General features: G+C 42.6%; 1 protein-coding gene across 3 annotated transcripts in view; it reads left to right on the forward strand.

Annotated features, from left to right (window-relative positions):
• Positions 1 to 14,085, forward strand: part of nhsl1b (NHS-like 1b) — a 104,055-nt gene that overhangs the window by 53,001 nt on the left and 36,969 nt on the right. The gene's annotated exons all lie outside the window — the stretch shown is intronic.

Raw genomic sequence — 14,085 nt, forward strand, 5'->3', positions numbered from 1 at the left:
AACAGTCAGCCTAAATTGTAATGTACAAAATGAGCTCTTCAAATGCAGGAAACAACATAAAACTTGGAAGCCGTGAATGTCTAAGTTGAAAAATATGTGGCAACACCAGGCCTACAGATGCAATAAAGCAGGGAACAAAATGGCGCTCAGCTGTATCTTACTAAATGGTCCAAACTTCTCTTATCTTAGAAATGAGGAAATCATTTCTCTTGTGAGCTCAGTGAATTTTCTCTTTTTGTAGCCTGTAGATTTATGACTTCCAGAAATGAAGTAATATAAACTGAGCACTCCAACTATTTGTGGCACTATCCCAGTTCATCAGCTGTACACGGTGATTTATGTTGTCAGCTACACAGTTTCGACGCTATGTGACTGTGGTCAGATTTGGAATATGGAGACGAACAGATGTGGGAGTTGTGTTAGGGAAGAAAAATCTGTTTTGTTCGATGAAGTCATTCACCATTTTTAACAAGATGGCCTGCTTGGTGGAACTCTGCATGTTCTGCTTTGTGTGACCAACCAGCCAGTTGCATGGAGGGCAGGAAGGTCTTTTAACATGACAAACTGACCTAAATACTGTGCATTAAGTTAAACACTCATCCAACCAGTAGATTACTCTGCATTGGTTGCCAGCTTCAGAATGTCTGCTTATGTTATGATTTAAACAAGTCCCCTCGGTTGCCAACTCTGGGGCAGATGTGACACATATTCAGTCCATGTTCCTCCACATCCAGCTGTGGCCAGAGTAGATTCTCATCTGTTTTGAGGACACACTCACTCCGCTCACTCCCCCTCTCATAAAGCCTTGCATTTTTAGTGTAAGCCCTTTGCTTGCCAGCCAGACCACTTGGTGTGGCTTTTGGTATATTACATAAGTTATTTCCGCTCTTGAGCTCCACTCCAGTAGAGTGTGTTAAGGAGACATTAGATGGGACTGAGTAGGGATTAGCTGGAGTGATTTTGGAAGCATCGTGCTCACTCAAATTGGAGGTTTCCTGCAGTGTGAGGGGTATGGAAATGCAACATTTCTGTCCATGTTAGTGAGCATAAGCCCTGTCAAGCAAACATATTGCACAGACCTCATCCTTGTTGTGAGGTCAGTTAAGGGCAGATCAGGCCATGTCCAATCTGAAGGAACATGTCTGAGTGGAACTTGCTCCAGTGTTCCCTGTTTGTTTTCAACCGCTCGGACGTGTGAGCGTTATAACGGTTACGACATTCGAGGGTGAAGATGCAGATGTGTCGATTCAGCTGTGCACAGATGCTCCGTTTATGAATCGAGCACTTAGACTATATGAAGGCCAAAACCGTCATCCAGTTTAAATAGTTTAGTGTAATTATGTCATCATATGAAGTATTCCTAGACTTATCTAATGAATAAACTAATGTTTTTCTTCATTTGTTTGCAATAAATGCTATTGAAAATGAAAATATGAATCTGTTATTGTATCTAATTAGTCTTTTTCAGCATTTGTAAGTTAAGTTGTAAATAAAACTAAAAGGTTCAATTTCGATCTGCTTTTGTTGGATGAGAAAGCTGAAAACTCTGCAGTTTTCGCTGGCAGCCTAATGTTCACAACATGTAGCAAGAACCTGAAAATGAGATGAGCAGTGATAAGATATGAAATGTGTCTTCAATATGAATCTTTGCTAAGTACAAACCCTGGCTGGCAGAACGCATGATAACCAGTGAGCAGCCAACAGTTTAATTACAGCTGTTACGAAAGTAACGTTAAGTAGTGACAGCTGATATAATCTGCTGGTGGTGACGTTGTCATTTTCACCAGCAAAAGTGATGTTTTAACTCCAGCTAAAAAGGAGAGACTGTTGCCCGAATGTCTAGAACACAGTATCCTTTATTCCAGCCTGATGTGTTGGTTTGTGTGTGTGTGTGTGTGTGTGTGTGTGTGTGTGTGTGTGTGTGTGTGTGTGTGTGTGTGTGTGTGTGTGTTATGCTGGCATGATTGTGTCTATTTTACAGGACCTATGTTTAAACTTTGATTGAGGATTTTTGCAAACATGGTTGTCTGCGACCTACACGCATGTGTGAATTTATTCCAGGAATGTGTGTGTGTGAGTGTGCGAGAGAGTCGCACACAATCTTGGGAAGACAGCAGGAGCTCAGTGTGTTTTTTCCTCAGGGCAGCTGTGTTAGATTCGGCCTACAGGCCACTGACCCACATAGCTATATGTCTAAACCTATATTTAACCTTAACTCCTGCAAGGCCTTCTAATTAGAACTCTCATCATCTATCTGGTACTTACACATCAAGTCAGTTTTCAGTCTGAAACATTTATCTCACTTATTAATGCAGAAACACTCGATTATTGCCCGTTTTTTTGTCCACAGCTCCAGAGTTTCCACATTGGCATATTTGCAACGACATGAGTTTGTGAAAGTAAATTTTACATTTCCTGCTTCAGAACATTTGTATGTATTTGCATTATTGGTAGTGAGTATTTGGTACTGTGCAATAGAAGAAATACTTTTAGATTTTCAGGAATCATGTGCAACCAATTGACTTTTTTTTTAGCCACCCTGTTAAAGTTCCTCCCTTGTCAACCAAGACAGTCCTTCAATAACCAGTGCACCTGTGCTGTGTGTCAGGAGAGACTGTGAACCCTTGACCCAGTGCTGACCTTCCCTCTGGCCTTGTGGGTAGTGGTGTTGATGGACGTTCTCACACTCGATGTGGCAGGCTGCTTATCTCCAGCGGAGGGGAAGAGAAGAGGGGTGAGGACAGGAGAGAGGTGTTGAGGTGTAAACGGCAAAATACGTGATTTCAAACATTTTAGATGATGGCGAAGGGCTTGGCTGAAACTCATCTGTTTTTTTTTTTAATCTAGTTCGACAACTTCAAACTTGAATCACTGTGAAATACCGCTACATGGCTTGATAATGAACCTGTAGCTTTAAAAGATAGGTAAGGCAAACTTATATAAATAAATACTTATATTTATAATGAGATATTGGTGTGTTTGGGCATGTTCCCACCTACATCTTGATCTTGAGTAGACAATACCTATGTGTTCGGAATCAAAAGACAAAGGCAAATATGGCCATTTAGAGCGCTGTGCAAAAAATAAAAGTCTCACTGCATGTTGCTGTTGTGTACCAATTATAAGCTGTGAACGATTCATGATTACCACTGAAAATATAAGTTACATTTCAGGAACCTGGGCTGTTGTAGGTCTTCAATTTAAGGAAATGCTAGCTGCTAGAATTGAACTAATTAGCAGGTATTTAAGTAATTTGCAGCAGCTGATTAGTACCTTTCCTGCAACATTTAAGTAGTTGTTCCTGGTTGGTTAGCTATTTTTAAGGTCTATCTCAAGTACATAACTAATGCCAAAAGCATTGAAAATTTCATTGACATGTTCAATGACAACAAAGACTCTTGAATCTTGAATCTTGAATTTTTACATTTTGACATTAGTGAATTTTGCAAACTTGTAAATTAGCATAGGATTTAAGGAGGAAACTCAGCGAGATGTTTACCACTGTGGTCTTGATAGGTAAACAATAGATGGTGAAGTTCCAATTGCCTGTGAATGGACTCTGCCAGGACTCCAGTGAACCTTTTGTCCTCTCAAAGGGGTTTACAAAACAATGGCTTTCTGCAAAGTTTTGATGTTTAGGCAGATATTGGAGTCAGTAAGGGGGACTTATTGTATTTTTAGTATGAGACAGCATGTCTTATGAGGAGAGGAGCTGTGATGTTTCCAGGGACAGTGCTGGAAAACTTTTGTTGTGGGTCAAGTTTGGAAAGACAATGGCTGACTCCCTGTGGATGAGGGGATGACTTCCCCAGACGAGGACAAACTCAGCGTGCAGGTGCTCCTCTTGCTCCATTCAGACCTATGTGTATCCATGGTTACCATTGTCCCTTCTCCAAAGCCTTCCACTTTGGCTTCCCCCACTCACAAACACACAACACACACACATACATACACACACACGAACGCACACACACACACACACACACACACACACACACACACACACACACACACACAGTCTATGTGCACGTGAGAGTATGCTTAGGCACATTGAGTTTATATGGATGTGCACACACACTGTCCTGACTTGAACTCAACATGGATGTTGCATTGTTCAAAAGTTGTGATACCCACATGCACACATGCACACATGCACACATGCTCATGCACACACACACACACACACACACACACACACACACACACACATCTCACTATATAATCCTCATTCATGGGCAGTGGGCTGTGAGAGTCTGACCGCCATGCATGCTGGGTCTGGACAAGACCTGAACATTCACCGCCAACGAAGACGCACACATTGGTTCTGTGTGTGAGTGTGTATATATTCAACTGTCACCACCACAAAAATACTGTACATGTTCCTGCTTGTAAAATTCCAATAATGTTTGTCTGTGTGTCACTGTAAAACCACCCCCTGTTGTGATGTTATGATGCTATTATGCGTGCAGGTCTGCATGACTTTAGACCCCCTGATGTTGTTCTCTGTGTGAACTGCATGACCCACTGTGTCTGTGTGTTCATGGATTTAGGGCAACAACAGTGTTGAGTGCAATTTAGGCCACAGTCAGAATCTTTTGGCTTGCCCAGTGTGTCCACATACTGTTTTAAGTGTGTGGGTGTGTGCATGTATACAGTGGTTTGTCCATTATGTCCTGTGTGTGTGTGTGTGTGTGTGTGCGTGTGTGCATTCAGTGGTTTTGGTTTTGTAATCAGCTTGTGTGTTGGCTGACTCACCATGCTGTGGAAATGATAACCATCGGTAATGGCTGTTTTAGCCTCTGGCTATCTGCTGAGGCTTTGGCAGGATAACAACAGCACGACACAAACACACATCCACCCACACACACATACACGCACACAGCCTATCCCTTTTCCCCCAGAGTTGTAATAGTTTGCATGTACCAGGGCTGCGATTATTTTTATTATCGATTAATCTGCAGATTATTTTTTGATTAATCATTTAGTCTTTGAAATATCAAAAATAGTGAAAAAATCCATCCATCCCAGTTCCTAAAGTTAAAGTGATGTATTCAGATTTCTTGTGTTGTCTGACTAACAGCGCTAAAACCAAATATTTTGTTTGACAGTGACGTAAAAGAGAGAAAAGCAGTAAATCTTTATTTTGGAACCAAGCTGGAACCAGGGAATTTTTGGGCATTTTTTAGTATTTTTACTTGGAATAATTACAGAAATTATTACTTGATTATTTGTCTGTTGAATGACTAATCCATTAATTGTTTCAGCTCTAGTACACTTTTTAAAGTATTTTTAAGTACATATTGAGTATTGTTAGCCACCACCAGAGGGAGACATTTGCTTCAGTATTCTCAAATAGTTCTTGCCCACTTTTCATTTTTCTCTTTTCTTCTTGCTCTCATTTTTGTTTGTTTTTGTATTTTCGTATTCGACCCTTAATTGGTTAATGGGAGATCACTGTAATATCCAGCCTTCAATCCAGTCCTGCCCTCTACTGGTCTTCATTTTATTAACCTGGGCATATCAAGTTTATCCTGCCTCACAGCCAAGCTGATTAAGGATCACACACACACACACACACACTCACAGACACACACACACACACACACACCCTCACCTAGCAGGTTAGTATGATGTTTTTTTTTTGTTTTTTTTTTTACCACTCATCACTTCTGTCACCATGTTTTTAAATCTGTGTGTATCTCTTTGTTTGCTCCTTATCTTTTTATCTGGTGTCAGGTTGTATCTCTGGGTCAATCTGTGCCTTAGTCTGTGCTCCTCTGTCAGTTCAATTGTTCTTCACAACTCTTTCTTGCGTGTATCCACTTCAAATAATTAGGTTGTGTGTATTTTCCGCTGGATCTCTGTAGTTGGTAACAGCAGCCAGGTGAGGGTAAACCTAAAGCAGTAGGTTGATATTTGGCCCACATGCTGCCTTCCTCGCACTTGAGTTTGCGTCATCCGAGTTAACCAGCTGACACACACCACGCCAAGTCTTCTTGAACTTCCACACATTTGAGCACAGAAGGTGATGTAGTCAATTATCTACAGCCTGGTGTCCATCTGTGTTGTGTGTGTGTCTGTCACAGTCGCAGTAGGGCTGGAGGCTGGATAATCTGGGTTTACAGATTAGAACAGCAGCGTCGAGGAGCAGAGGAAAGAGGGAGGAGCAGGAGCCGAGAGGAGAGAGGCTGTGTGGACGCCACTGAACTATGATGGTGCTCTGTCTCAGATAAAGGATCCTCTTAGACAGAGAGGATGCTCTTAGACACTGCAAACTTGTCTGAACACTCTTTTGGAAGCCTTGTTTTTTTCTAACTTCCTTTCTAATTTACCAAATGAGGTGGTCGCCATCTTTGGCCATGAGCTGGTTTCTTGACTTTTTGTGGATCTTCTTTTGCACAATTTGCGGTGATGCTTTTGGGTCACAGCAAAGGAAAACATGCTTTAACCACAAGTATTTCCAATAACTGCCTTTTGTTTTCTAAACCTCATTTCTGAATCTTTGGAGTATTTTTGAAATTTCTTGCGGACATTTTTGGGAGTCATAATTCCTGTTTTTGCAAGCTGCCGGGGTGTCTGCCAGACGGCTGACTGATAATCATGCAAGGTTTTTAATAGCATTATGCTGCAATAATTCCTTGGAATATTTGTTCTGGAGTTAAATCTTGTAATCTAACACTGTGCACAGCCTTCCTTTGTCAGGCAAATCAATGCAACTCAATAGAAACCCCTGAGAGAGGGAGAGGAAGGACAAAAACAGTAGGAGGAGACAGAGAGGGGATTGGGTCCCCTGTGGGTTGCAAAAACCTCCAAACCTTCCCAGAAAGAGAGGGGGAGGCCTATTGAGAGTTTAGGAGGAAGGGGGGAGGTCCGCCACACGCACACATCCTTAACAGTCACCCCTCCATCCCGCCACCTCAAGTGCCCGTCCAGAGAGAGAGAGGGTCGTGCAAGAAGGAGGAGGAGTTGGGGGCTTTGGTCCTGGATAGAGCAGAGGAGGGTGGGTGTTGGGGGTGGGGGGCTAGGTCTTAGCCGGGGATGATCACATACGTGCACTGTCTCTCCTCGGAGCCGGTGGTCAGCTGCTGGCACAGGGCCTGCTATGAGGACCCCCCTGGCGAGAAGCAAACTCTGTGCTCCTTCCAGTCCGCCAAGAAGATGGGGAACAGCCTCGAGCCCCAGGCCTTCCCCAGCCCCAGGCCCGCCAGGCCAGAGGGCTGCCTGCGCAAACGTCTGCTTTCAGTGTCAAAGGTCCATCAGAGGCCGGACTCTCTCTGGACACCCAAACCGCTGCTTGGACCAGTTGCCAAAGGCTCACCGGGAAAAACACAAACCTTCCAGGATGGCAAAGGTACAGACTAGAGAGCAGAACATACATTATTTACTGTCATGGAGTTTGTTGACTTGAAGTTGTGGAGTTGGAAGCCAGAGATTTGAAGTGGTTAAAGTGTCTAATTGCTCCTCTCTACTCCAGACTGTTGTCAAGATTTGGCTGTAGCTCTGTTCCTTCTCATTTTAACTGATGATTATAGGGGTTCTTGCCTTCAACTTTGGAGCTTCAACTTTGGAGCAGGACTACTCAGGCAACAGTCTCTATGAGCCTTTCAGTAAGACCTAACAGACTTAACATGACACCACATTGCTGTTTTGCTACAGTTGTGATTGTTGTATTTTTTCTTGGCTGGGAAACAGGCTCCTGCTTCAAAGTGAACTTCAGTCACCTAAACAGTTTGTGGGAGTTAATTATACGCTGTAGGTCACAGTGTCAGAGAGTCACGACACATGCGGTGGAAGCTTTTCCCAAGCAGGGCTTTGTCTCCTCTTATTAGGTGATTTCCATCCCCTTGTAAATGAGTGGTCTGTGCCGTCTGTCTTTGTGTGTGTAAGTGTGCATCCTTACGTGTGTATATGTGTGTAATGCAGGGCGTCCCGTGCAGCATCAATGCAGATTGTGGCTTTGTGACCTCAGAGACCTTTGGCCTTTGGTGGTGGCAGAGGCTCTCCAGGCAAGAACTGGATGAACCCCGGAGAAAAGCTTTCATGAATGCTGTCGCTAATGCTAAAATATGTGACCTACCATGTAGCACATTAGATATTGTCTGTGACATCTGTGTTATGTTGTATTTGCCTCAGGATAATATCATTTCTGCTTTATTATATGCATATTTAATTACTTTCATACTGTGCATGGACATGTGTTTGAGCTTGCATTTATTCACTCATGCACATATTGTCTGCATGTTTGTCTTAATGAGTGTATGCCCATGATGCATGCTTGCATCCAGACCATGCTTCACTCTCTTTTGGGACAGTAGGACATCTCCCCAGGGTGGCCACCCCTGGGAACAAGACACAATAGCTAGCAGCTGGAGGTGATGGGCCAGGCCTGCATGGAAGTGTAACAGAGCTGACAGTATCGGGGTGATGGAGCTGACTGGGTTACAGAGGTGACCCACTTTCACCTCTGCCCACTCCATAAAGGAGCCATCAGGGAGATGAGAGACAGTGCTGAACAATCTGTCACATGATCATTATTTAGCTGAAAGAATACTTAAGGATATGATATAATGCTACTTATTTGTGCTTGTAATGCGAGTGATCAGCCAAATCGTTGTGACAGACAGAAATGTAGGATAAGTTAACCAGAAAATCCGGTCTAGGGGAGATACTTTCTCTTTGCGATAAAACTTTTGTAACTTTTCTGTTTTTGTTGTTTCTCATATGAAGTCTTTTTCTGTGCAGCCCCTTTAATTACTGCGTCCTACTGTCTTTCTGCATGGACATCTATCTAAAACTGAATCACTTATTCCTGTGCATTTAGCATAACTATGCTGCCAGACGAGTGCGGCCCGTCCTCACGCCCGCTTTGGCTAACACGCCGTGACAGCTCAAGATGTCGCCACCATGGGTACAGTATTGTCTGGGCTCTGTAGGTTGAATCAACCTCCCAGTCGCTCTGTATTCATGCACCGCTGAACAGACGACCCTCAGACACGCTCACATTTGAGTTTGGCTAATATGTCCTTTGTGTGTGTTTGTTTCTGTCTTCCTCTATGCATGCCTTGTGTTTTTACTCTCTTCCTGTTTTCAACCCGACTCTCCAGTTCTCTCCATAACTCTTCATTTTCTTACAGTTGATTGGGAATGGAAATACTCATTTTCCTTCCATCAGCTTTTCCTCCTATCCTCTTTCTATTTTATACCAGTTTAGTGGTGGAGCAGGTGTTGCACCGGATCCCCCATAATCCCTCAGTGGGAAGTCAGGTTCAGCTATCGACCAATCACTGCCAACAGCTCCCGGGGGAAGAGCACCTGAGGGAGGCCAAGCTTGTAGAGTAACTAGATAAAGCCAAATGAAATGGATTGGCTACATTTATGGGGGGAAGCGCTGCTGAAAATCAGTTAGGTTAATATAATTGTGGCGCTGGGACTCAGGAGCGGTTTGCTCTCCTCCTCCTCCTCCTGCTCCTAAGCTCTTTGTCATTGTCTCCCCTTCAGTGTTTCGTTCACACAAACATAACCACATTTCCCATATTTTCAAGGCAATAAAAACCTGGGCAGGTTCACCTTTCATTAGAGCATTAAAAATGCATGCAGTCATTGTACTGTTGGTAGGATATTAGATGAAAAGTGTCCATGTCTTAAAAGAGGACACAAAGAGTGTCCATTTTTCTAATCCTTGCTCTCATCCTCAAAAGATTGTGGATAGGAGACAAAAGAAGAAACAAGGTGAAAGATGCTCATGTTCTGCTCTCTTTATTCCTTCTGTCCCGTCTCCTAAACCACTCTAGTTATTCTAAAGTGCCCTAGGTTGATGTGACACTTAACTAGTCTTGCTGTTTGACTGTCAACAAAACCGTGCAGAAAAACATCCAATCAAAGCAACTGTTTCCCCTCATTCTCACATTTTAGGGTTTGAGGTGAAACGCCATTCAAAACAACATAATGAAATCTGTTTGTTAGTTGCCCATTCAAGGCGAACACCTACACTCATACACACCCAAACATAGATGAGTAAAGACAAGTACACCCTTAGTCCTGAATGTGCATGACCCCCCCTCAATAGCAGGTTGGAGGTGGCAGAACAATGGAGTAGAGAGCATGACACACAGCTTAATGAGATGGAGGAAAGAAGGGGATTTCTCTCACACACACTCACACACTTTTGGGAATTGGGGGGTCAGGGGTTGCTTATGGCCATTCAACTGTAAAATGGGTTAAGGCTCTGTTTTCCTTCAAAGCAACTGCCTCAATCTCTCCCGCTCTGCTTCTTCTCCCTGTCATTGATTAAGTCTTTAACTGTGCTTGTGTCCGTGTGAATGAGTGCATGTCTGCTCTTTTTTTTTTTAAATACCGTTAGTCCGCTCTGAATTTAAAAGCTACAGCAGTCCTATCCGTGTTGTCTCAGTCCACGTTTTTAGACATTCATTCAGTTAGGAGATAAAGGAGGTGAAGGGTGATCAGTGGCTAATAGCTAGCTGTGTATCTAACAGATGGAGACCTCTCAGCTTGTTAAAGGCCTAATAGGTAATGGCTGGCTAGTGATTGGCTAAACAGGTGCTCCTCCATCATGTGTGACCAACCGACTAATGAAGTCATCACTGACAAATATTGGGAGGTAATTGAGTTTTGTGGGGTTCTCTGTGTGTGTGTGTGTGTGTGTGTGTGTGTGTGTGTTAGTGTCTTTGTGTTTATCCACAGATCCCAGGTGCTTTTTCAATCATGGTTTAATCTTTTCTGCTTAGTTGTCATTGCTGTGGAGTAGGTGGCACTTAATTGATTAAACATTTTGTCCAAAAAGTGTCAGAAAATAGCGAAAAATGCCCATTATAATTTCCCATACCCCAGGGTATAAGTGACTTGCTTTGTAAGACCAACAGTGCGAAACCGAAATGTGTTAAATTTAGTATCCTCACAGCATATCCTCATATTTTAGAGGCTAAATCCTCAGTATGTTTGGTACTTCTGCTTGGAAAAGGACTGAAACAATCAGTCGATTAACAAAATGGGTGCAGATTAATTTTCTGTCCATCAGATAATTGTTTCAACTCTACTAGCAGCCCAGTTCTCTTTCTGCCCTTCTGCTTGTAAAGTGAAGAACACAACTTCTTGTATGTTTAAGGTTTTCACAGCCGACCTGAATGACTAATTCTTGTATGTATCTCCAAGGTGTTTCTGTGGAGCTTGATGACGTTTAGATAAAAGCATTTTGTGTACATCAAGTTTCTTTTAAAGGATTTGGAGATTTCCTTTTCCTCATTTATGATCCTGTTTTTTGTCAAGGAAATAAAACATGAGAATCACCACAACTGACAAGTGAACTCCCAGTTTGGTCATTTAGATCATAAGCTGGAGCTGAAGCTAGCGTGCATGTGGTTTTCCCGGGGAGTCGGTTTTGTCTTTCGGTGTTTGTGCCTCGTTTGCCTGACAAATTTTTATAGATAATCCAGTCAGATTAATAGTGTGAGTCTGGGTGCTCAGATGGCTTTTTATTTGGGAGACTGGAAGCGGTGGTCGAGGAGAGGGGAGAGGAGTGAGTCAGAGGGAACAGTGTTTATTCCAGGAGGGATCAGGTGTAAGGAACCCTCACAGCAGCATATGTGTGCAATTGAGTCTCACTCAGTGGGTTGATTATCATATCAGGACATAACAGCCAGATAATCACTAGACTCTGCAGAGACATTTACCCCTCCATTAAACAAATAGGTCAAACACAGGGAGCTTTGAAGTGGCAGAGGATTCATTGGTTTTAATAATAACATGTACAAGAACAAAACCGTTAATTGTTATTATTTTAAATTCTTGTTTCCTTCTTCACAATTGTCTTTCTTTTTTCCTTCGCTCAGTCTGTGAACTTTTACTGAAGTATGTTCAGTGTGTGGTTCTGCTCCTGCTGCCCGCTCCCTGTTGACAAAGGGAGCCTCCTGGAGGTTGGGGGAATGTATTGCACCACATGGCAGACACATGATGACAGGCACTTGATGAAAACATCATAGCTGACACAGTTGAGTCGAAATAAGAACGTGACTTTGTGGTTTGCGTGTATGTATGTATGAGTTTTCTGTGTATAATTACAGGTGTGAAACGTCACCTTTTAGGGTTCAAATGGATCAGTTAATTGGCTGATTATATTCATGATTGATGGTGAGAAATGTTTGTTGTGTACATGCTGTCAACTCACAAGTATCAGTCTCCTCCATTAGCAGTACAAAGCTCATGTTTTTATTCTAACAGAAAAAAAATCTTATTTTTTTATCCCCTGTATAAAGAAGAAGTCATGATGAGCTACGACTCATCTGCACTGGAAAAACAATTCCATTTAACACTGTCATAATACCCACAGACTGAAAACAAATGCAATTTCAAGACTTAATCTGGCCTGTGTTTGCTCGAGCAACAGCTTTTGCCCAACTGTTTAGCCTCAGTCAGTTCAACACTGGTCTTGTTGTTAGTAATTGAAAAAGCCATAGTGCAGGTTAAGTGCGTTTAAGCACTCCGAGGCTGCGCCAGCCTCAGTCACAGCTCATTTCTTTAATGAGCATTGCTATTAGAGGGAGCTTTTTTCTACCTCATGCTGCTTCGAGTCTGGTCCTATGAGGTTTCTGGCCCTGTTTGCCCTACTGACCAGTCTGCTCTCTGTCTGCACACATGGTTACATTCCTGACTTCTACTGTATGGTTCACAAAAAGTGCACACAAGTACATCTCCTTTGATCCAAGGAAAATTACATAAACATCTGAAAGAAACGGTTGAAAGGGTGTGCAGCAAACAGCTAAATCATGCCATGTAGATCAGTACTTGACTGTTTTGTTTGCGTAAATCTAAAAATCAAAAAGAAAACAACAGTAAACAATCAAATTGATAAGTAAAGCAAAATGTAAGTAAACATATTGAACTGATAACAGACATAACATTTAAAATGTAAAATACCAATAACCACAAATGAATAGTGTCATTGCTCTGGTCAGGGCACTTTGTTCAGCCATCTAACCCATCTAATCTTTCATCACTGTAACTCTAATCAGCCACAGACCCCCCTCATTACTCCACCATGCATCCCAGCACCAGTCTCCCTCTCTCTGCCTTTTCCTCCAGGTCCCTTTATGTCCCAATCAGCTGGAGGTTCCATTAAGCCTCAGAAAGCAAAGCCAAGCTTCTGAAAAGCTCATGTCCCCCCATAGAGGCTGATTGTAAAAGGAGAGAGAAGTGAGGGAGGAGGGGGAGAAAGTGATTTTAAGAGCCTCTTTAAATCTGTCTCGTTAATGAGTTGTCCTCGCCATGGAAACGTCTCTTTTTCGAGGGTTTTCCACTCCACATGCATAGATGGATTACAGTTGAGGACAAAAAAAGAAGGAAAAACATAGAGAAAGGGAAGCTACAGGCATTTGCTATGCTTGTAAAACGACAGTGGAGGGCAGACAGGTGACAGTTTTACTCTAATTTTATTTGTTTATAGCAGAAGCTACATTCCTAGACAGTCGTTAACCTTTTTTCCAGGAGCTATGCAGGATGATGTTGGAAAACCTATTACATTTATGTCAGTTGTTGCAAGCTTTCACCACAAGGTGGCATCATAACACAGACAAGCTGAGGGGCTAATTCTGTGAATGACACAACAGTGCTTTTAGCCTTCAGTTTCTAAGTTCACCTTTGTATCATCAGTTTTAAACAATATAGAAATAACTGACATGCACACACACACAAACACACACATAAAAACACATTAGTGCATGAGACTTAACTGATCAGATTATGGTAATTGTGTAATGTAATTACTTTCCCATGAATTAATTGCCTATCAGAGAGAACCCACCCATTTATCCACACTGAAAAGAGACATATGAGGTGTCACAAGGAATTTAATTTGGAATAATGGCAGTAAATTTTGGGAGTATTTGATCAGGGAGCTGGTCTTGTTTCCCTCAGGGCCCATTAGGAGGGCACACTCATTGCATCCAAGAGAGATCCGCTCTCTCTATTAATGCCTCCATCCCTCCATTATTGCTCAGATGGGACAGAAGGGGAGGGGGGTAGGCGGCCAGAGGGAGGGGGAGGTGAAGGGGTAGCTTATTAAAGAAGGCGGTG

This window comes from Chelmon rostratus, chromosome 18, assembly GCF_017976325.1.
Source record: "Chelmon rostratus isolate fCheRos1 chromosome 18, fCheRos1.pri, whole genome shotgun sequence".
Classification (NCBI taxonomy): domain Eukaryota; kingdom Metazoa; phylum Chordata; class Actinopteri; order Chaetodontiformes; family Chaetodontidae; genus Chelmon; species Chelmon rostratus.